Consider the following 24,098-nt stretch of genomic DNA (forward strand, 5'->3'; position numbering starts at 1 on the left):
TTGTTTAAAAAGCTGATTTCGCTCCAGAAGCTAATTCCGCCTGAAATGTCATGTGGACATTTTCGAGCGGAATCACAACATCTAATTCCGCTCCAATTGACATGGTGTGATTACGAGCGGAATCAGGACCTTATAAATAGGTCACTATAAGCGAAATCAGATAACGAAGTCCTTGTTTTCCATACCGAAGTGCTTCCGGTGTGAGGTTTGATTGTAATCGCTGTCAGATTAATACAATCAGTGATTTAAGTTAAGATTTAGCTGTTTCTACCTTTGTTTCTTGTTTTCCGCACCTGAAACAAAGTAAAACTCCTCTGAACGACTTATTCAGGTCAATCACACGATCCTACAAGTGGTATCAGAGCTCAGGAGGAGGATTTTTGCAGAGATTAGCTGGTTTTTATTAAGATTTCTTGTTTCTACACCTTCTTTCTTCATCAGAACGATATTTAACGGTCAAAACCGGATCAAATTTTCACAGACTGTTTAAAATTGGACATAGACAAACCCTTGAAAGTTTCACGTAAAAATTCGGACTAAAAATGGACTAAAAGGATCCTCGAACTGATTCCGCTCGAACGGACTAAGTCTGATTTCGCTCCATAACCTGCTGATTCCGCTCCAAAAATCTGTTTAATTCCGCTCCAGGCTGCCAAACTGTTGATTCCGCTCCAAAATACGTGATAATTCCGCTCCAGATTACAAAGTTCAGATTCCGCTCCAAAATTAGTTTGTGATTTCGCTCCTGGACTGCCTAACTTCTGATTCCGCTCGAGTATACATTGTGATTTCGCTCCAAGTGTACAAAGTAGTAATTTCGCTCCAAAGGGTTGTTTGCTATTTCGCTCCAAAAGTGTATTTTGCTAGTCCGATCCAAAGTAACTATTTTTGAAAAATGTGATACGTAATCATGAGTGAAGAGTTCTACAACGCGTTCGCTTCATCCCCGACTACTCCGGCTTCCATTGCTCAGAATATGAACCTGGAAAATGAGACCGAAACGTTACAAAAGCCCCCGAAACTGATGAGTATCGAAGAATATTACGGGTGGAAAGACAGATTCGAAAACTGGGAGTGTATACTGAAGAAATATGTGTTGCCACGTACTGAATTGCAAGTTGTGAAAACAATTTCTGAGTGTGATCAAGAACATGATATGTACAAAGCTGAAAAGATGATGATCAGTCTGCTTCAGCAAGCCATCAAAGAAGATATCTTCATTCTGCTTTAGCATGACAAGACTTCAAAATCAATATGGGATGCTCTTCGTGTCAAGTTTGAAGGTAGTGAGAACATGATTAAAAGCAAGAAGGCGTTGCTCAAGAAAGAGTTTGATCTGTTCAGTAGTTTACCGGGTGAAGATACGAAGAAGCTGATTGAACGTTACTGCCACTTAGTGCGATCCATGTCAATGCTGAGTATTACAAAAGATCGTGAAGAGTGGGTAGACAAGTTAGCTGATGCGTTACCGCAGAAAGAGTGGGGAACTTACTTGATGATTCTGAAAAATACGGGGGTTTATGATGGGTTAACGATTTCTCAGTTTATCGAGAAAATCAAAAGTCAGGATCTGTAACAGCAAAAGATTGCGAGGATGAATAGTCCAAGTGGTCAACAAGATGTAAAGATGTATTACAAAGGCAGTGTTCCGGAAGCTGAGAGAAGCCCGAAAATCCAGACTGCATTTAGTACTGGGGATTCAACGGAAAAAGTTGATCAAAGTTCAAACAAAAGCAGTGGATTCTCTTCATTCCGACTGTTAATCCGAAAGAGTCAACTACAAGCTTTCATTCTCAAAGCACAAAGACAGGAAATGGTTATGTGATCCAGTGTAACATCGCATTGAATCTTCCACAGGGTCAAAGTTTTTCTGAGGAAGTTGCGAAAGATCACATGGCTTTACTTGGTTCTGTGTTGTTATCTTATGAAGGTTTAGTGGCTGGAAGGATCAGAAATCCTATGCTCACAAAGGAGGATTACGATCAGATAGACGCCGAAGAGATGGAACTAATGGATATCAAATGGTGTCTAGCTAGTGTTCTTAGACGAGCAGAAAAGTTCAAACTGATTACTGGGAGAAATGACTTTCTTGATGCACATGTTTCCATTTTAGGTTTTGATAAATCCAAAGTTACTTGTTTTCGATGCAGGGAGAAAGGTCATTTCAAGAGAGAATGCAAGAACAGGGAAGCTAGTGGAGCTCAGAATCCGTTTGGAAAAGACGAGTATTACCGGAAAGCCATTTATCAGCAAGTTGGACAGCAACATCTGCAAGAACCACAGGTGGCTCATGGTAGGAAAATCGAGGATTCAAAGAGAGCATGTTTGGTGGATTTTAACTGGAATGAATACATATCACCTGAAAGAAAGTCTGCTTAGTCAATCAAGATGATGAAAGACTACCTGAAGGTTTTAGCTGGGATATATTTGTTGATGAAAAAGGAGAATTTAAAGCGTTCATTGCTAAGATCGTTAAAGAACCAGGTATGTTTGCCACATGGATGAAATCTATTGGTGAGACTGTGAAGAATGTGGAGGAAGAGTCTGTTGCATCTGATGAAAGTACACTGAGTGTAGATGAAAGTTCACAAAGTGATGTCAGTTCAGAAAAGGAAATTGTTTTTGATAAAACACCATCTGATACTGATTCTTCAGATGATAATTCTGACAAATCTGTAGCATTTGATCAGTCGCCAACAGATGACATCAGTGATGATGAGGAAGAGAAACATATTAATATTGCAAAATCTCATCTGTCTCCTGAAAGTTTTCATTTTTATTTTGCAGATCGCCTGGAAAAGCTAAAGGAAAAACGGGCTGCAAAAGAACAAAAGGAAACGAAATCTGAAACTGTTGCTGAGAAGATTGTTGAGACTGAGCAGGTCGGTGAAGCAGAAAAAGTGACCGAAGATGAGAAAGTGGTCGAAGCTGAAAAGATAGAAGAAAATGAAAAAGTTGTAGAAGTGGAGAAAATCATTGAAGTCGAAAAGATTGTTGAAGTCATCAAACCATGCTTAAAATGCTCAGAAGCTTGCAAAGAATGTGCAGTCAAAGATGAGAAGCTGGCAGGGTATGAGAAGAAGAAAGAGCAATTACTGTTCAATCTCAACTATGTGAAAGAATCTTATGATGTCTTGAATAGAACAGTAACTGGTCTTCAAAAGACAAACTCAGAAAGAGAAGACGCTTTGACAATGATGAATGCTGTGATGATGTCAAAGCAGAAAGCTATCAACTTCTACATCAAAGAAAGTGCAAAATGGAAGCGAGAGTTGGAGACGGAGAAGATCGAGAATGAGAGAATCAGACGTTTATTGCAAAGCTATTCTAGTTCTGATTATCTTATTCATCGAATCTATCCAACTGTTGCAGGTATGGAAGCTTTTCAAGATGACAAGCCAAAGAAGAAAGATAGTGGTAAGAAACAGACTGTTAGCTATAACAAGTGTCCGCCTCCGATCTGGGAAGGTTATTCTCCCAGGAAACCAAACGAGGAGCAACTTGAAAAAGCAGTCAATATAAAGTTAAAAACCGATACAACTGATGAATTACCATAAAACATTGATGTCACTTTCACATCGTCTGACACTGATCATGAGTCTGAGTTAATCAAAAAGGTGGTCGATCAGGAGTCTGAGTCAAAGTCTGAGTCTGGAGGTTCAAGTTCGTTAGTCAATGGTCCAAAATCGTCGTTTAAACGGTCTTATAGTAAAGAATTTTTATTATTAATAGCGAATTTGGATGATGAAACATTTGAAGTAGCATACACTTTAAATGATTCTGACAAATTATACTCTGACAGGGAGTTTCAAATAAGAAGTGTTTGGTTTGACATGATCAAAAAGGTTTTTAAAATGACAGAAATTAATATTTCTGAAATAAAAGATTTAAATCTTACTGGAAAACCTAAAAAATACACTTCAAGAGTTCAACAACGTTTAAACAAGAAAAAGGGTTACAATTCTGGTTCTGGTTTTCGAAAGAAACCAAACCATAATGGCAGCTACAAAAAGAAAGGTTTAGGTTTTTTTCCACCTGAAAATTATAAAAATGAGAAAAATTCTAAAACAAAAACAGAATTTGTTTCAGGTGGAAGTGCTGAGGAAGAACAAAAGAAACCGTTCTAGAGACAATCAAATCAGGAGTTTCTTGCTGAGAGGAAAAGGAATGGAACTGGAGTGTTTCATCCAAAGGAAACTCGAACCTGTTTCAAGTCCAATGAAGCTGGTCACATTGCATGGAACTGTCCAAAGAATATCAAGACAAAACAGGGAGTTTCTGAAAAACTCAAAGAAAAAGTTGTTGATATTGAACCACCAACTGAAAGTTTCAAAATGTTTGAAAACTCAATTCATGAAGTTGTGAGAGTTCCAAGAGAAATTTGTACAAAAAGAAAGGAAAAGACAACCAAATGTGGGTTGTAAAGAAAGGTAATGAGAAAGTCGGCGATGATTCTGGTTCCACAAAACTAGAGGAGCCACAAGGTGAGATAAAAGAGGTAAATTCTGTATTTTCAGTGAGTAATGATGAATTTCCATCACTGAAGTTTGAAGAGATTAAATAGAAAGTTGGTAAAGTTGAGATCTCAGATCAGTTTTATTCTGAGAAAACCGAGTTTGATGTCGAGAAAACATTCAATGGGAATGTTAAGAAAATTTTTGGGAAAATGCTTAATGGGAAAGTGAAAAGGGTTAAAGATTTTTATGCAACTAAAAAGGCAACATATAACCCTACTGAGCAAAAATTGAAAACACTCAAGTTTGAAAAGACTTGGGTAGAAGTTCTTTTCCCTTGAAGTCTTAGGATTACGCCGGAGATCCCAAGTTTGTAATCGTGGATCAGGAATCGGCATCATTCTAGTTTTTGAATAGATTGTTTGAAAGAGTTTGAATGAGTTTAAATTTTACAGGTTAAAGGACTTCGCCGGAGCTTCCAAGTTGGTAAGTGAGAAGCAGGAATCGGCATCTTTGATTGGTAAATGATCGTGTGTAGATGTTTGTTTCCTACACATGGTACAGGTGTTTGTGTTTTTACGATTGGTACAGAGGGTGCATACTTGCATATGGTAAATCAGGGACATTAATTTGTACTTGATATACTACAAGTGATTGATGAACAATATGATGAACCATACCCCTAATTTACAAGTGAACCTACAAGTGGTTATAACAAACTTATTTTCTGGAAAAATCATTTTGATTAAAACAATCATAAGTGTTTTGAAATCTAAATGAGAAAATAGTTTGTTGAAAGGGGGAGTTCTGATTGTTTATGCCTAGTGTATGGTGATTTGATGCGATTCGATATCGGTTGTCACGTTTTCTGTACAGTTTGTTTTGAATTTTATGTAATTGGGTCAAGAGCTTAGATAGTTTTCAAATTTCCTTTTAAATGTGTTTGCATTTTAGGGGGAGTAGAAAAATTTCAGAAAAACCAAAAACATTAGAAAATTTGAAAAATACAAAAACATGATAAAATTTAAAAATGAGTTTTGTGGTGAAAAAGAGGAAATGATAGTACATCAGTAGACTGTCACAACATGCTAAAGAATTGGAAAGTCAATTGTAATGAGATATAAACCAAAAAATTCAAATTTGCTTATTTTGTGGGTAACAACTTCTTGGATATATAGGTAACCCCTGAAATCTTGTTTGAAAGGTCCCTTATTCTGAGATACTAGGTCTTTATGCTCAGTGATATCTGGGATATTATCCCGGGACTTCTGTTGTATGGAAATACTAACCTAGTCCCCGTATAATACTTTCCGCAAATGCTTGAAAAAGCGCAGCCCTCAGCAAATTGATGAAACAATAAAATTGATAGTCATTGCTGTTGTAACAAAAGATCCTCTAAAGGGGACTCACCTAAAGTCGAGTCATCATCTCTCTGCTGAACGGAAGTTCTGACCTGAGCTCTCACGCTTTCGCACCTAACCCCTATACAAATATCATCTGTGGTATACTCATCTGTAGGACTGAATATTGGGATCTGGATACGGGAGTATATTCAAGTAGTGGGACACACGGATAAGTTTAAGTACTTAAGACATTAATTTCGTATCTCGAAACAATTGAACTTTGTGTGAAAATTTAAGTGGGCAAATATACTGACAATCTAGGTAAATTGTTTAAAAAATTAAAATGAAATCAAGCTTAACGGTGTTAGTGACTCGTCTCAAAAACTGATATGATCCTCTTTGACAAACTCACAAAAATATTGTCTGTAAATATTACTTTACTGCATTTTATATTTCTCTCATCTTAAAATCCAAAAAGATTTTGGGTGTGTTTTAGCATAAAATTTTGAAAAATTAAAAAAGATTTTCAATAACTGATTTTGGAGAGCTGATTTTCAAAATTCTGAATGCTAAACATGATGACAATGTGATGAGAGGGAGTCTGTGTTTGAAATTAAATTGTTTTCAAATCATAATTTTACAAATGGTTCATCATGTGTGAATTGAGAGGGAGTTAATGTTGGTGCATGTCTCTATAGTTAAGATATGAGAAATTTACTGTGAGGTAGAGACAATGCAGGTTAAATATGAGCTGGGTTTAAAGATCCTGAGATGAAAGAGAGCCAGATAACGATCTTGGAATCAAAGCTGTGTGATAGTAAGCCAGGTTGATCGATCCTGAGAAGCTTATGTGTTAGAAAGTCAGATTCAGATACCTGAGACTCTGTGGATAGAGCTTGAGCCAGGTTTCGATTCTGTAAACAAAGTTTGAGCCAGACAACAATCATGGACAAAGTGTGAAAGCCAGACAACGATCCTGAAGCAGATGATGCTGAAGAACTAAAGAAATGCCAGCACATTGTTAGGGGGAGTCTGTTGATAAAGATGGAGAGTGAAGCCCAGAGACTGATCAAGACTGAAGATGCAAAGACACGACACAGTCAGACTCGACACGTGCGACTCGTCAACATCTGAGGGGGAGTCTGTTAGTGCATGCATCTGTCGACTTCGTCTTGTATCGAGTCTTAGACTAGATTGTATAGATCAGGGCACGTTGTACGAGAAATTAGCATGTTTAGGTTGTTTAAAAAGCTGATTTCGCTCCAGAAGCTAATTCCGCCCGGAATGTCATATGGACATTTTTGAGCGGAATCACAATATCTAATTCCGCTCCAATTGACATGGTGTGATTACGAGCGGAATCAGGACCTTATAAATAGGTCACTATGAGCGAAATCAGATAACGAAGTCCTTGTATTCCATACCGAAGTGCTACCGGTGTGAGGTTTGACTGTAATCGCTGTCAGATTAATACAATCAGTGATTTAAGTGAAGATTTAGCTGTTTCTACCTTTGTTTCTTGTTTTCCGCACCTGAAACAAAGTAAAACTCCTCTGAACGACTTATTCGGGTCAATCGCACGATCCTACAAATGAATGGTCATGAAATGATGATTTATGTATGATATGATGAAAATGATTTTTAATCAGATTCTAAACATTAGTAAATAGGAATATTTGGAGTTGTAAAATAGAATGAAACTTTGTCATAAAGTTTACTAGCTTTTCATGTTGTACTTGGTGCATTAGAAGTTGTAAAGTACGTGAAATCGCATGATTTATGTGACTTACACAAAAAATGCACTAATCTGATTATAACCACTATTTAAATCACTAAATAATATGTATTGTGTTAAAATATCAAGTCATTCCGAGTTGGGATGATTATAGTAACGTTTAACGCAAAACTATGCGTTAAAACGGTAAAAAATCGGCTTTTCGAACGATTTTTATGAAACTGATTTAAATCAGTAAGTAAACTGATATTTTTAGTTTAATAACAAGTATTTTAACTAATTTTAAGTTTACTTGGTGTTTGGTTGGTCATACGTGAGTTTCGACGCCCGAAAACGTTACCGAATCACTAAAATACGCATTTTTCGATGAACACTAAATTTTGGGTGAACCTTATGTGTTAAGATATGTTATGTGATTTAAACATGTGAATGTGAAAATATGATAAGCTTTAGCATGATATTGGAAATTAAGATTATGCATGTATACTTGTGCGTTTTGTGCGGTAGAAACGGTAAAAATCGCGTTAAATGTGTAACTTGTTTGTCGAGCATGAAATTTGGTACATATAAAATATTTTATGTATGCTTGCCTTAAAAATGACAAAATAGATAAGTTAACGAGATTACGCGTGTTACGGTGTTAATTTATGTGCACGTTTATGTATATATATTACGATGCGTAAATCGTAGATATATTACGTATAAACGGGTGTGTTAAGGGATTTACATGATAACAGTCACCAATAAAATCGTTCAAGTCGCAAAATCTTAAAAATATATATATATATATATATATATATATATATGTACTCATATATATATATATATATATATATATATATATATATATATATATATATATATATATATATATATTAACGTGCCAATATAATCAAAAACGATGATTTTCGAGAAAATCTCAAAGTTATGTGAAGATTCTAAGAAACAGAGAAACTTAGGTTTTTTTTTTATATATCGATTTATAAATCGTTCCTACATATAATAGGACGTGTAGAAATCAAACTGTGGGATTGCGCTATTTAAAAATACGCACCCAAAGGTGGGTGTCACTAAACCCCTCTTTTACTGCTTTGTATATATTTTTGGGGTAGAACACACCAATAAAAGGGTTTAATAATGTTTTTGGATTAAAACATACCTTTCAGTATAATATATATATATATATATATATATATATATATATATATATATATATTCGTTGAAAATATATGGAGTTTGATAAATCATAAGTTTCGAGATAAAACGTTTTTGATGAATGAATGTTTGGAGGAGAAATTGGGATGGTACGGTGTTTCCGAGGAGAAATAGACCGTAAAGTTGGAACGAATGCTGCCTGGTCTCAAGAGAGTAAGTAACAGCATCGGCTTACGTTTCGGTGGGGATTTCATGGGATTCGTACAACTTCGTATATTAAATTTGTCATATTAGTAGGATATATATATATTGTACGTGAGGCAGACATCATATTTGGTCTCAAAATGGACCCTGCGCCCATGATGTCATTTAATCGATCAAGTAAATGTATGTGAGGAATTGTTGGTAGATCTATCGGGTTGACAACCCCGTCGTGACCGGTCGCCCCGTGTCAAGTCAAACGACGAATTTAAATTCTGGTTATTGTCTAGCATTGATTATCCCTGCATGGTAAATATATAGTTCGTATTGTCAAGCTAACATACGAGTCTGAACGTTGATGCTATGAATTTAATATACAAAACCTGGGAAAATGCCTTAAGGTCGGGTTTTGAATTTACGACGGATGACCCATGGATTTTATTAAGGAAGTAAATGGACTTTCTAAAAATTATATGGATGTTTTATAATAAACACATAATTAGAAAGTTTTCCTTTGGGATCAAATTGTTTAGATTTGAATATGTGAACTCACCTTCCTTTGTGTTGACACTTGATTTTAAACGTACTCTACAGGTACTTGAGTTCGGCTTCGGGAATTATGGCGTATCTTTTGGTTGTTGATGCATGTTTTGTTACTTAATAATGTTGGACTAACTTTTAAAACTTTCTGGTACGAATGTAATAAGATCCATGAGGATCAAATCAACTTAACTAAGTCGTGGTTGTGTCATGTTTTAAAACGTAATGTTTAAAACTTATGTTTTAAATAAGATAATATGTCCAACAATTTAATGCATCGATCATCAAGATATAAATGGGCACCAACTTCCGTCTCCACTACGTTTTATATTCCGCTGCGACGTTTTTGGGGTGTGACATCGACAACATCTTCCCAAGAAAAAACAAGAGAATAGAAGGCTGACCACGGCCCCGTGCCCAGCGGACATAGGGGCGTGGCCAGGTGCTTGCAGAAAAGACAAAGTCATAGAAGCTTCTATTCCCAGCACGGGGGCGTGCCCAGCTCAACATGAGGTCAACGCTAAGATCGCAAAATCTTGCAAATCTTGATAGTACAGATACGCTTCGGCACACGGGGCCGTGCCCAGCGAACACGGGGGCGTGTGGAGCCTAATACAGACAATTGCAATTAATGAAGAAAGAGAAAAAGGATGGACAGGGGGTCGTGCCTAATGGACACGGGGCCGTGTCCGGGCTTCTGTGCAGGCTATAAATAGGGGTGCTTGGTTCACTTCAAAGGCATCTCTTGGCAAACCACCTCTCTCCCACTTCACCAACACTCCACCACCACTACAACACCCACATCCACCACCACCACCACCACCACCATCATCCATCATCCACCTTAGAGTGTGTGTAGTAGTCTCGGGATCCAAGATTGATAGTAAGAGTTCTTGACAATCAAAGGCCATGTTTGCCTATGTCTCTTACATCACTTGGTGAAGACAAGCATTTAATGTAATACTTTTGATTTTTAATCTTTTCGCACTTTTTATTTGGTTTTGAATTAATGACTTTAATAACTAGTTTCTTATGTTGAAGGTGAAACTTCCTTATCATTTGTCCGTGGTGTCATGGCGTTATTTTACTGTCTATATAAAATAAAAGATTTTCACCATTCATATCTCTACGGTCTATATAGAGATATGTTGGCTACCTGGTCGGGGGTTAAGGGAATGATTTGGTAAGGTTCTTGCCTTTTTCAGTGTATAGATCCTGCAAGGACCTGGGTCAAGCTTACTAGGACCTCCTTTAATACCCACTGGTATTGGTTGGCGGGGGTGCGAATGGCTTGATCCTCTCATATGTAAACTACTATTAATACATTAACCCTGCTACTTGGGATTGTATCCCTGTTGACTCAAACCACTTAGCCGAGGGTAACATCACCTTCAAAAGAGTGGCCTACCACATTACGCATTAATAACTTAATAAATTATCTTTCAATATTCCGACCCCTTGAGATTGTATCCTTGCTGACTCAAACCACTGGGTTGAGGGTAACGTCACCTTCAAAAGAGGGGCCTACTACTATAACTAAGATAATCTCTTAAAAAGTGCAAAAGTGCCGAAATCATCAAAGGTTACATTAAAGGCGAGTCGGATCCAAGTGATTCATCTTGTCTATCTATTTTATTTTTATTTTTCAGCATTTTTAGTTTTTATTTTCATGCTTAAAACCTTTTCTAAAACTTTTGATTTGATTAGACGTTGAGGATAAACCGGTATTAAAAGCTCTTTTGTCCTTGGACGACCTCGGTATCTTACCAGCGCTATACTACGCTCACGATGGGTGCACTTGCCCATATGTGTGTTTAGTGTTAGTAGAATATCGTGTTTTATAAATTTAAAACTTGACTAAAGTGTTAAAAAGGGCTTAAAATATAATAAAAAACATATCACACCTAACGCACATCAATAGTCCATGCCCGTCCTCCTCCAGAGGCACAGTGTGAGGTTGTCAAACCTAAAAGCACTATCAACTAATATCCTATTCGTCTCGTACGGTGATTAATTGGTATAAATGAATAAGGGACTTTCATGGTAGATTTTTTGTTTAGTGTATGAAGTTCACAACCACCGGGAATATATGAAGTTCCCAACCACCGGGAATATATGAAGGTCCAATCCCACCGGGAAAATGAAGTTCCCATCCCACCGTGAATAAATGAAGTTTCCAACCCACCGGGAATGCATGCTTTTAGTTGTACTGTGAACTCACTTTTGGTTGCTCGGTAGATAAAGTATTTACCCTAAGCTTGGTCAACCACGCCCTATTATGGTTACCAATGTTAGGACCGTACTCGAGTAGACACGTATACACGTATTACATATATCCATGTTTCACGTAACACATATAGTTTGCAGAACTGAACAGTAACAGTACACATACATAGCCCACACATAACACCAAAATGTTCAGCCCAATAATAAGATCAGTCCACAAAACTGTGTAACCCATTAATTAACAACCCAATAACTAAGTGGATAAGTTCAGTCGAAACCGTGAGGTCTTGACTCGAGAATAAGGGGTCTCGAGTCGCAACCACGGGATTCCGAGTCGCAACCAGGAGGTCTCGAGTTACATTTCTATTAGTCGAAATCCTGATGTCTCGAGTCAGCTTTGAGTCGAAATCATGAGATCCCGAGTCGTAACCTACCCAGTCTCGAGTCTCCTGAGGTGTGAAGTCTTGTTTCGAGTAGTGAATAAAAAGGTCTCGAGTTGTAACCATAAGGTTTCGACTCGCAACCACTGCTGATGTTTCTAGAATCTTATCCATTTCAGCAACAACCAATCAAATTTCATTAACATCTTTTGCATTCCGTACATACCCTAGATCAGATCCACAACAACAAATTTCAAATATTTTCATAATATTCAACCAGTTCATCATCAGGGTTTTCAGCATTTATCAACACAGATTCATTTATCACATTTAACACATTATCATTTATTTCAAAATAGATTTAGCACAGTATGTTAACACATTCATCGTATCATCTAAACACAATCTTAGTAGCATATCATCAGCACACAAAATCAGTCAGAATAGGTCACAATTGTTTTACAAGAATCACCATATTCATGATCAACTTTTAGAGAGCAACATCCTATAATCATCAATCGAGAACAAGTTATTATTTTTATTTATTTATGTCACTCAAACATCACTAAAACATGCACAGTCATTTTAATCAAACCAAGTCCTCTACCATGCTTCATCATTCGAACAACTATAAGCATGAAAATCATCATGCGGACCACACATTTATTATCAAACAAATCAGCACACTAACCGGTTACTCGAAGAAGGTTGAAAATGTGAAGAATGGTAGAAGAGAGGAAGTTCCGAAATGAGGTTTGCCGGCTGTCGTCAACGTTGAAGGAGAAAGGAGGGTGTTTGTGCTTGATTAGGGTTTTCTAGTGAGTGAAAGTGGATGAGGTGAGAGAGAGAGGTGAAGGAATGTTTAGGGATTTATATTAATGATTGCAAGAATTATTTGCTGCCACAAAAGGAGAGAATGTTGGCAGATATTAAGGGTTTTATACCTATCTCGATACCGTGCACCCCCTAGGGTTAATGGGTGGTTTCGAGTGGGCCTTGAAGTATCGGGCCAGGTGTGAGTACATCCCAGTAGTCCATTATAAGGGATGTCGGGACCAAGAAAGACCAGGACCCGAAATCAGGGGTCTCGAATCGAAACCGAAGGGTTTCGGCTCATCCCTATTCACTTGTATATCATAATCTAAATAGATTTATATGCTTATACATACTACATGTTTTCACCAAAACACACGTAATACACGAAAATTATAATTCCAGATTTCAATTAATAATCTCACGTAATTGTATCGTACAATAAACTAGTGCGGGAAAACCCGAAGTATCACATGTAAACACTGAGATACAAACCCGAACTCGACTCGCAACCCAGGAAGCCGGCAAAGACAGATGACCTGCGGGGACCACCCACCACGTTAAACACTACAGGAAAAAGGAGACAATGATGTTCCGCGGATCACTGCTTCCTTAATCTCTACTGGCGGTTATCGCAAGAGAGACCAAAAGGACAGTTGACATCAACGTCTAGCCAATCATGTTCTGCGAATTTTGTGACAACTGTCAAATCTGCATGCATCCGTACAATTATTAAACAACGATTAGTGCTTAATTACTGTGCAAAATTACAATTAATGACTTGAATTGCTTTCTGATTATTTCCATATACATACATGTGCATCACATATTGCTTAATGTTGTTGGTGCATATGTCTGTCGACTTCGTCTTGCATCGAGTCGTATGTCTAGATTGGATAGAATGGAGTTTGGTAGTCTAGAAAATAGGATTTTAGAGTTGTTGGACCAGTTCACACGAACTGGCAGAGCCAGTTCATGCAAAGTGGCCACTTCGCACGAAGTGGTCATGTCAGGTTCATGGGGACTGGGAATCCTATAAATAGGTGACTTGAGATTTCATTTGTAACATTGCTGATTCCGGAGCAGGGGTGCTGCCGAAGTGTTAAGTGGTCTGTAAAGCTTTCAAATCAATAAACAACACAATTAAAGTGAATCCTAGTGTGAATCAAGCTGTAATCAAGTCCGAATCACTGAATTCTGCCTTTGGTTTGGATTAGAACTCTTCTGATCAACTCGTTTAGGTCGAATCTCGATCCTACAAGTGGTATCAGAGCTCAGGAGGAAGAGTTCTTACCATTTCAGCTTGTTTTCACCGAAATTTCTGACTTCTACTCATTTTTCTTCACATTTTTCAAAATTAACTGAGATTTTACGGTTAAAATGGCCTGATTTTTACACATAACAAGCGAAATACCGTTTTAATTAATCCGTGAACATATTAGACCCTAATTAACCTAAAAATTGATAAAATCATGGATTTTTGGTCCGAAATCGCGTGAAAAACCCCCAGTTCGCTTGAAACTGACATCAGTTCGCTTGGAAAGTCATCAGTTCGTTTGAAACTGACATCAGTTCGCTTGGAAAGTCATCAGTTCATATGAAACTCACCCCAGTTCGCTTGGAAGTTGTCAGTTCATTTGAAAACTCACTCAGTTCGCACAAGTTGGTAATTCAGAGGTCCACTTCGCACGAATTGAACCCTAAGTCTTCCACTTCGCACGAATTGAACCCTAAGTCTTCCAGTTCGCATGAATTGAAACCTAAGTCTCCCAGTTCACATCAAAGTGATCAGGTCGTGTGAATAGTATCCCAATCCGCACGAATTGAACTCAGGTCGTTTGAAAAGGTTGTTTGAACAAGCTCGTTTGAGTCAGATCGCACCAAATCCAATCCGTTTGAAATGTTTGAACTTTGTGCTATTGTGAACCTTATACACTAAAACATGGATAACGAGTTTTATAACGCCTTTGCTACTGCTCCAGTTGCTCCAGTTACAGTTGCCGAAACTGTTGAAATTGAAAATGAAACAGGAACTTTCCAAAAGCCTCCAAAGCTTATGTACATTGAGGATTTTAAAGGATGGCAAAATCGTTTTGAAAACTGGGTGCAAGGAAATAAGTTTGATGCATGGGTTGCGATAGAGAAAGATTAAGATACACCAGTGAAAAGATGATGATTAGTCTTCTCCAACAAGCAATAAAAGAAGATATTTTTGTTTTGCTGCAACATGAGGGAACTGCTAGATCAATTTGGTTAGCGTTGATTCAAAAGTTTAAGGGAAGTGCTGACATGATAAAAAATAAACGTGCATTACTAAAGAAATCATTTGATATGTTTACAGCTTTTGAAAATGAGACGACTAGGAAAACTATTGAGAGATATTGTCATCTTGTCCAGGAGATGAAAAGATTGGACATCAAGAAAGAAGATGATGAATGGGTAATGCATTACCACAGAATAAATGGGGAACATTTCTGTTGATTTTAAAACATATGCGAAAATCTGAAGATGTGAATTTGTGTAAGCTCACTCAGAAGCTTGAAGAACATGAATTGGATATTCAGAAAACTGCTATCATGAAGAATCCAGGTGCTCAACAAGATGTTAGTATATACTATAGAGGAAGCAATGTTGAGACTACATCGAGTCCGAAGATTCAGACTGCTTTCAGTGCTGATGGTACTTCCGGAACAAATGTTAGCACTACAACTCAGAGTGGTGGATATTCTTCGTCATATTCAAGTTTTGATCCAAATTTCTCAACACCAAGTTCTTAACGACAAAGTTCAACAAATTTGCAATGCAATGTTACATTGAATATTCAAAATGGTCAAAATTTCTCTCCAGAAATTGCTAAGCAACACATGGCATCTCTTGTTACTATGTTAGAGTCGTATGAAAGCTTAGTTGCTGGAAGAATCGGAAATCCGATGCTTACTAAAGAGGATTATGATCAAATTGATTATGAGGAACTTGAGTTGATGGACCTCAAGTGGTGTTTAGCAAGTGTTTTGAGAAGAGCAGAAAAATTCAAACAAATCACCGGTAGAGATGATCTTCGTGATGCTGCAACATCATAGGTAGGTTTTGACAAATCAAAGGTTACATGTTTTCGTTGCCGAGAAAAAGGGCATTTTAAACGAGTGCACAAACAGAGAAGCAACCGGAAGATAAGATCCGTTTGGAAATAACGATTATCATCGAAAAGCAATTTATCATCAGGTTGCTCAACAACCATATCACCAACAACCTTCAAGCTCAAATACTATTAAAATTGAAGATGGAAAGAAGAGAGCTTGTTATGGTCTGATAGATCAAGAAGATGAAAGGCTTCCAGAAGGATTCAGTTAGGATAAGTGGGATCCCAACAGAATTTCAGAAAAAAACAGCATTTGTTGCTCGAATCCTTGAAGACTCAACCTCAGGCGAAGAATCAGTCAAATCTAAGAATCGTCCTAAAAGAATACCGATTTTTAAATCTTCATGAAGTGATGAAGATACAGATGATGAGGAAGAGTATATTAATGCAGCTAGAAAAAAATTGGATTCTTACAGTTTTAATTTGTTTTTTGCAGATAAAATCGAGATTTTGAAGGAGAAAAAGGCTGCTAGATTGAAGAGAGAATTGGAAGCAAGAAGGATTGTTGAAGAAGAAATTGAAGCAAGAAGGGTTGCTGAAGAAAAGACTAAAGTTCAGATTGTAGGATCGAGTTTTGACCCAAACGAGTCGTTCAGAGGAATTTTAATCTGTTTCAGAGGCGGAAACTAAGAAACAGACTTCGACACAGCTTGCAAATCACTTTAAATCTCTTTCTGATTGATATATAACACTGATTACATGCAGAAAACAAACCGGCAGCATCTCGGTATCAAAATCCAGAACTGTTATTAAGATTTCGCTTGAACTTGCTATATATAGACATCAGGTTCCGCTTGAAAGTGACCAGGTGCAATTCAAGCGGAATAAGAACTTGTTGATTTCGCTTGAAAATGACACATGTCATTTCAAGCGGAATCAGCTCATTCAAGTGGAATCTCCCTAATTAACACATAAAACTGCTATTTTCTCGAACAACGTACCCTAATCTAACATATCTAATACATGATTCGATACAAGACGAAGTCGACAGATGTATGCACCAACAGACTACCCCTCAGATGTTGACGAGTCTTTAGTGTTGAGTCTTCTCATCTTCAATCTTTATCGGTCTTTGGGCTTCTTACAAATCCTCTATCCTTCTCTCGGATGTCTTCAGACTCCCCCTTTCGATGTGCTGGCATTCCTTAAGTTCATCAGCATCATCAGCTTCAGGATCATAATCTGTCTCTCACAGGTTCAAGATCGTTGCCTGGCTCATACTGTGCTCAGAATCGAAATCTGGCTCTCTCCAATCATAAGCTTCTCAGAATTGATAAAACCAGCTCTTACTCAAACCTGCACAATCTCTTCCACACAATAAATTTCACAATTTTAACAAATTAATATTAAGATGTATGCAACAACTCAGACTCTCCTTCTCAAAACAACCAGAAAATCTGTGATCATTTGTAGAAGCATATACAAACATTCTTTGATTTAAAAGACTCCCCTTCACAAAATAGTCATCATGTTTAGCACTCGGAATTTTGAAAGTCAGCTTTTCAATACCAGTTGTCGAAAATCTTTTTGAATTTTTCAAAAGATTATGCTAAAATACAATCTTTTTGGGTTTTTCTAAGATTTTCAGTGTGTTAAAATGCGATAAGAAATATCTACAAGCAATAATTTTGTGAGTTTGTGTAAGAGGATCATATCAGTTTATGAGACAAATCACCAACACCGTTAAGCTTCATTTCATTTTAAGTTCTAAACAATTCACTTAGATTGTCAGTATATTGGTCCACTTAAATTTTCACACAAAGTTCAACTGTTTCGAGATACGATATTAATGTTTTAATGACTTAAACTTATCCGCACTTGAATATACTCCCGTATCCAGATCCCAATATTCAGTCTTACAGGTGAGTATACCTAGATGATATCTGTAAGGGGTTAGATGCGAAACCGTGAGAGCTCAGGTCAGAACTTCCGTTCAGCAGAGAGATGACGGTTCGACTTTTGGTGTGTCCCCTTTAGAGGATCTTTTCTTCAACAGCACATGATTAGCATTTTTCAATGTTTCATCATTTTTTATGTGACAACTCGAATTTCCAAGATTCCTATTTTACATTTATTGCACGATCATGTATTGTTTAGTTGTTTATTTGCACAAATAATTGGCTATGGAATTGTATACGTTTTGATACAATAAAGTGTATTGTGTAGTTGTGCATGGTTATGTGTTAATTGTGATAAAGTTGTTAAATGCATAAACTTGGTGGTGAAACTGTGAAACTGTTTGAGATGGTGTACTAGTGTAAAATATAATAATTAAGGGTGTATAGAGTTATTAGTGAAACTTAAACTATACTTAACCCTAATCCCTTGTTCACTAATCATTTTCACAAAAACCAAAGCACGTACTGTACTCTCTAATCCCCTAGCAATCATCATCACCAAATCATTGGCAAGACATTCATCACTTTCGATTCCGCATTTTCTCTAAGAATCAACACAAAGTAAATGATTATTGATTGTTTGATTGTATCAATTCTTGATTCTTGTGAATTCTTGAAAACCCTAGCTCTCATATGATACTTCTTGTGAATTACAATGTTATAATCTACACATACTTCTATGATGCAAAGAAAGAATGATTGAATTGTTTCTCAGAGTTTTGTGAATGAATATGTATGTCTGAGTTTCGTAACCCTAATGTAGTTGTCTGAGTTTTGTAACTATGATTGATTGTCTGAGTTTTCAAAGCATGCTTGATCCGAGTTTCATAGTTACCCTAGTCCGAATTTTATTGCATGTAACCCTAATGTCCGAACTTTATTAACATATGCATGTGTCCGATCTTTAATAAACTTATTTGTCCGAATTTTGTGACTTTGAGATGTTGTCCGACTTTTATGATCTGTTATATTATATCCGAATTTTATATATCATGCATAAGATCCGACCTTTATTAGATGATAAAGGTCCGACCTTTACATATAACCTAGTGTCCGATCTTTACAAACATCAAAAAGGTCCGATTTTTTTGAAGCCCTTATAGTCCGAGTTTTTGTATTGTGTTATGTGTCCGAGCTTTAGTGCCCTTGAATGTGGTCCGAGTTTTGAGGGGGAGCCCCCTGTCCGATCTTTAAACAATGAAGGGGGTCCGACTTTGTGGCCCTTGCCTCATTGGTCCGACTTTTAATCCCCAAAACCCCCTTACTTGGTCCGACTTTTGACCCATGTCCTCATGTCCGAGCTTTTAACCCCATACCCCTCTCTTTCTTGTCCGAGTTTTTGCTAGGCACACATAAGATCCTAGTTTTTGGCCATGGGAGTCTTATCCGAATTATTATACATAACCCACTTGGTATGACTTTTATATGTAGACATGTGGTCCGACCTTTTACTAGATGCATTAGTAATCCGAGCTTTGTTAATAGTTATACGGTCCGAGTATGTTGACTTGTTAACCAAACCAAGTTAATATTGAATGCAATATGATTATCCTATCACCACTGTATGCATGTTATGGAATGCTACTTATTGTATGATTGTGGTACATTACCGTATGTTACTGTAATTGCTGCATATAACTATATGACTCCATATGTGATTGTATAATACTGAAGGCAACTGTATGATCCTGCATGTGTGAACATCCTATGTGATATTTTCATGTACACAATAAACACACAAAACACAGTTTCTTGGATATCAATGACTTGCAAACCCTAATTGGATGCAAACACTTACGTCAAATCATATGCAATGTACTTAGGTCGTGTGTAACGGACTTAAACACTAATTAACTCTAGAAGCAATAACATACCGAGCAAACCAAGGTGAGTTCACACCCTTACTAAGGCATGGGATTCCCAGGGTTTGGGAATGGGATTGAAGAAATAAGGTTGAATAGATTCATACATACACTGTTACTAGACTACCATACCATCATCCTCGGTTGTGCAGGACACATACGTAAAACCTACGTATACTTATGCTACTCGCTATCCTCGTTTGGGAAGGATACTCACGTAAAACCTACGTGAAATTATACTCACTACTGCCTCGGTTGTGTCAGGCACTTACGTAAAACCTACGTAAACCCCCACGTACCCCTATCCTCGGTTGTGAAGGATACTTACGTAAAACCTACGTAAACTTGTACGTATTACTGTTCTCGAGAGATGTAGAACACATATGGTTACGAATAGTCTAGTGGTTATACAACATGGGAAGCCCCCACCTATAGAACGTACTATCGGCCCAGTAGAGCCACATGTTACCAACGAACTTACTAATACTGTCACACCCCCAAAATCCACCTGCGGATAACACCCGCTTCGGGAGCGTGACTGACCAGGATCCAGCCACCAATTATACCGAATACTTAAGTTGATAACAAAAGTAATACTTACTATTCATAAGCTTAGCAAATATTAAGTCCAGAGTTTAAAGTTTTAGTTCAAAACAGTAATAAGTAGCGGAAGCATAAGTAAGGTTGTTTAAAACAAAGTTCATGATTCAAAATAAGGTAACACCCAACACAAGGGTGGACAGACACTACACGTTCCCAAGCAGCAAGCTCCATTGTCACGGGTTACCTGCAAAGCATGCAGTAAGGGGTCAACAATAATGCTGAGTGAGTTCACTAGTTGTCCAGTTTTAATTACCAAAAACTTGTTTCACCGGTTAATTTACCCGTTTATACATGCCCTGGGGAGCTACCCCAAAAGTTAGCGACTAAACTGTTTTTCCAATACCGAACACTAGGTAACCGTTGCGTATCCGCAGGATGCCCCGATGTCAATGTTCTATCATCATTGACGGATGCCTGAGTCTATTAGTTCACGACCGATCCCAAACCAGGGCACGGTGTGAGGCTGGTAAACACCTAAATAGCGCTATCAACTAATAACCCGTTCGCCTGGCCCCGGCGACTAATCGGTATTATGTAGTAGGGACTTGAGTGATAGAGTTTCGTTTAGTGCCGTGAGTTGCAATCCGTATAAACAGTAATTAACCAAAAGGTTTCCCCAATACCAGGAAAGGAAAAGTAAGTTTTGTTCCCAATAACTAGGGAAGGTATGTAAATGGTATCCCCTTTTACCAGGGGATAGGGTTGTTAGTCTCGTGTCCCAAACCACCGGGACGCATGCTTTTAAGTTGTGAACTCACCTTGGGTTGCTCGGTAGGTTTAGGTTACTTGTCAATCACGTTGGTCACCACGTCCTAACATGGTTACCGGTATAGGTCAGGTTCGGTATACAAGCATTCACGTAAAACACATACGGGCACGTATCATACATACAATTAAATAGTCATGGGGTTATTGGGCCGGCCTAAACAATTAAGCAGTCAACAGTAACACCTAACCCAGTCAACAGATAGCCCATAACACAAAATGGCCCAATAACCAAAGTGGACAGCCCAGTCGCAACCAGCTGGTCTCGAGTCGCAACCAGGTGGTTGCGGCTTGTCACGTTATGGTTGCGAGTCGCAACCGTGGTCTCGAGTTGTCACGTGTTGGTTGCGAGTCGCAACCGTCGTAGTCTCGAGTCGTAATCACGTGGTTTCGACTTGTCATGCTTTGGTTGCGAGTCGCAACGGTGTGGTTTCGAGTCGGAATGCTGTGGTTGCGAGTCGTAATCTGTCACTTTCATACACACGTGATGATGCAGAAAAGACAGTCCAATTTGTACATATGAAATCAGACCCAGATTAGGAAACTACCAATAAGGTTTCACTAACACTTTTTCCTAATCTGAATATTAGTAAAGATAGATCAAACTTTGCCATTTTTGAATCTTCAAACCCTCATTCAACAAGTTCATCCTATATTCATATTTTTCTAGGGTTTTCACCATAACAAATCATACCTTTTATGAACCAAAAATCACATTTTTATGACAAGATTATCATGGCAAGAACAAAGAACATACATTATATAGCCGAAATCTTATGTTTAGCATCATCATCTTTGCAAGAAATAAAGAAGCATAGTATGGTTAACCATAATCATTCTTGATCTACCATTTGTTAGTCATTTTAAACATGTCATCAAGCATACAAACATGGTGGTTTACACATAATGCCAATACTCACAAAAATATCCTAAAAATCATGCATAGCAATTTTAACTAACCATTTTCTAGTTTATAAACATTTCATTTATCAAACATTCAAAGCATCTTTCACACAAACATAGGACACTAACCGGTTAGGAGAAGAAAGAGCCGAAGACAAGGGAAGAAAATGAGAGAAGATGAAGTGTCCGAGTGATCCGAGCTTGACCGAGTCCTTGTCCGAGATCCCTTTCTTGAATCCGAAAGTTGGAGAAGGTTGGGATGTTGTTTTGGGGTGTTCTAGTTGAGAGAGAAATAAGGAGTGTATGTGTTGGTGTGTTGTGTAAAATGAAGGAATGAAGGAAAGTGGGGATTATATACCAAGTGTCAACAAGACTAAGGGGGTTTCGGGTTGGGCTTGGGGTTTCGGCCCAAACCGGTTTCGGCTCAAAGGCCCACTCGAGACCGAGTGGCCCACTCGCAACCGCCCGGTTGCGAGTCATGGTCTCGGGTCGTGGTTTCGGCTCTCATATATATATATAATACATACATACATCACATATCATGCACAAAGGTCACGTTTTCATTTAATAATATTTATATACACAAAATATTACAAGGTGATCGTTCGGAAAAACCTCGAGTGTCACATTATCCCCAAGTTTTAAGAACTTTCGTCCCGAAAGTTGAAGCAGCCACTGCCAAGCTAGCGTGTTTCAACGGGGTGTCACATCATCCTCCCGTTAGTTTGGAATTTCGTCCCGAAATTCGGTTGTAGCTTCAGTGCTGGGGTTTTCGTTTGGGAATAACTGGGGATACTTGGACTTCATCTGGTCCTCCCGCTCCCAGGTAAACTCTGGGCCGCGCCGTGAGTTCCAACGAACTCGCACAAGGGGTATCTGGCTACGTTTGAGGGTTTTGATTTCTCGATCCGTGATCTCAATCGGTTCCTCAGTAAAGTGTAGCTGTTCATCAATCGTCAGTTCCTTAAAAGGAATCACAAGTGTTTCATCCGACAAACACTTCTTTAGGTTAGATACGTGAAAAACGTTGTGCACTGCACTCAGCTCTGCAGGCAGGTTCAATCTATAAGCTACCTTACCGATTTTCTCGGTAATTTCGAATGGTCCAACATACCGTGGATTCAGCTTGCCTCGTTTGCCAAAACGAACCACACCCTTCCAGGGTGAGACTTTAAGTAGAACCCGGTCCCCGACCTGGAATTCTAACGGTTTCCTACGCTTATCGGCGTAGCTTTTCTGACGGTCACGAGCTGCCGCCATGCGTTGCCTGATTTGGGAAATCTTTTCTGTTGTATCTACCACTAGTTCTGGGCCTGTGAGTTGACTGTCACCGACTTCCGCCCAGCAGAGAGGTGATCGGCATTTACGACCGTACAATGCCTCAAAAGGTGCCGCCTGAATGCTAGTGTGGTAGCTGTTATTGTAGGAGAATTCCACCAACGGTAGATGCTTCTCCCAGTTCTTGCCAAAATCGATCACACATGCTCTAAGCATGTCTTCCAGGGTTTGGATGGTGCGTTCAGACTGCCCATCCGTTTGCGGGTGATAAGCGGTGCTCATGTCCAAACGTGAGCCAAAGGATTTGTGCATAGCTTGCCACAACTCGGAAGTAAAACGAGCGTCTCGGTCAGAAATAATAGAAGTTGGCACCCCGTGCCTGGAGACTACTTCCTTCAAATAGATTTCTGCTAAGGTAGAAAACTTGTCTGTTTCCTTAATGGCCAGAAAGTGTGCAGACTTAGTCAATCGGTCTACTATCACCCAGATAGTATCATTCCCGCGTTGAGATCTAGGTAGCCCTGTAACAAAATCCATGGAAATCTGTTCCCATTTCCATTTCGGGATTTCGGGTTGCTGTAGTAGGCCTGCTGGTTTCTGATACTCGATCTTGACTCTTGCGCAGGTCAAACATTTGCCAACATAGGCTGCTATGTGGGCTTTCATGCCAGGCCACCAGTAAGTGGTCCTTAAGTCGTGGTACATCTTATCTGTACCAGGATGTACTGAATAACGGGACTTATGGGCTTCGTCCATTACAAGCTCTCGTAGATCTCCGTAAAGTGGGACCCAAATGCGCCCTG

Source organism: Helianthus annuus, chromosome 15, assembly GCF_002127325.2.
Source record: "Helianthus annuus cultivar XRQ/B chromosome 15, HanXRQr2.0-SUNRISE, whole genome shotgun sequence".
Classification (NCBI taxonomy): domain Eukaryota; kingdom Viridiplantae; phylum Streptophyta; class Magnoliopsida; order Asterales; family Asteraceae; genus Helianthus; species Helianthus annuus.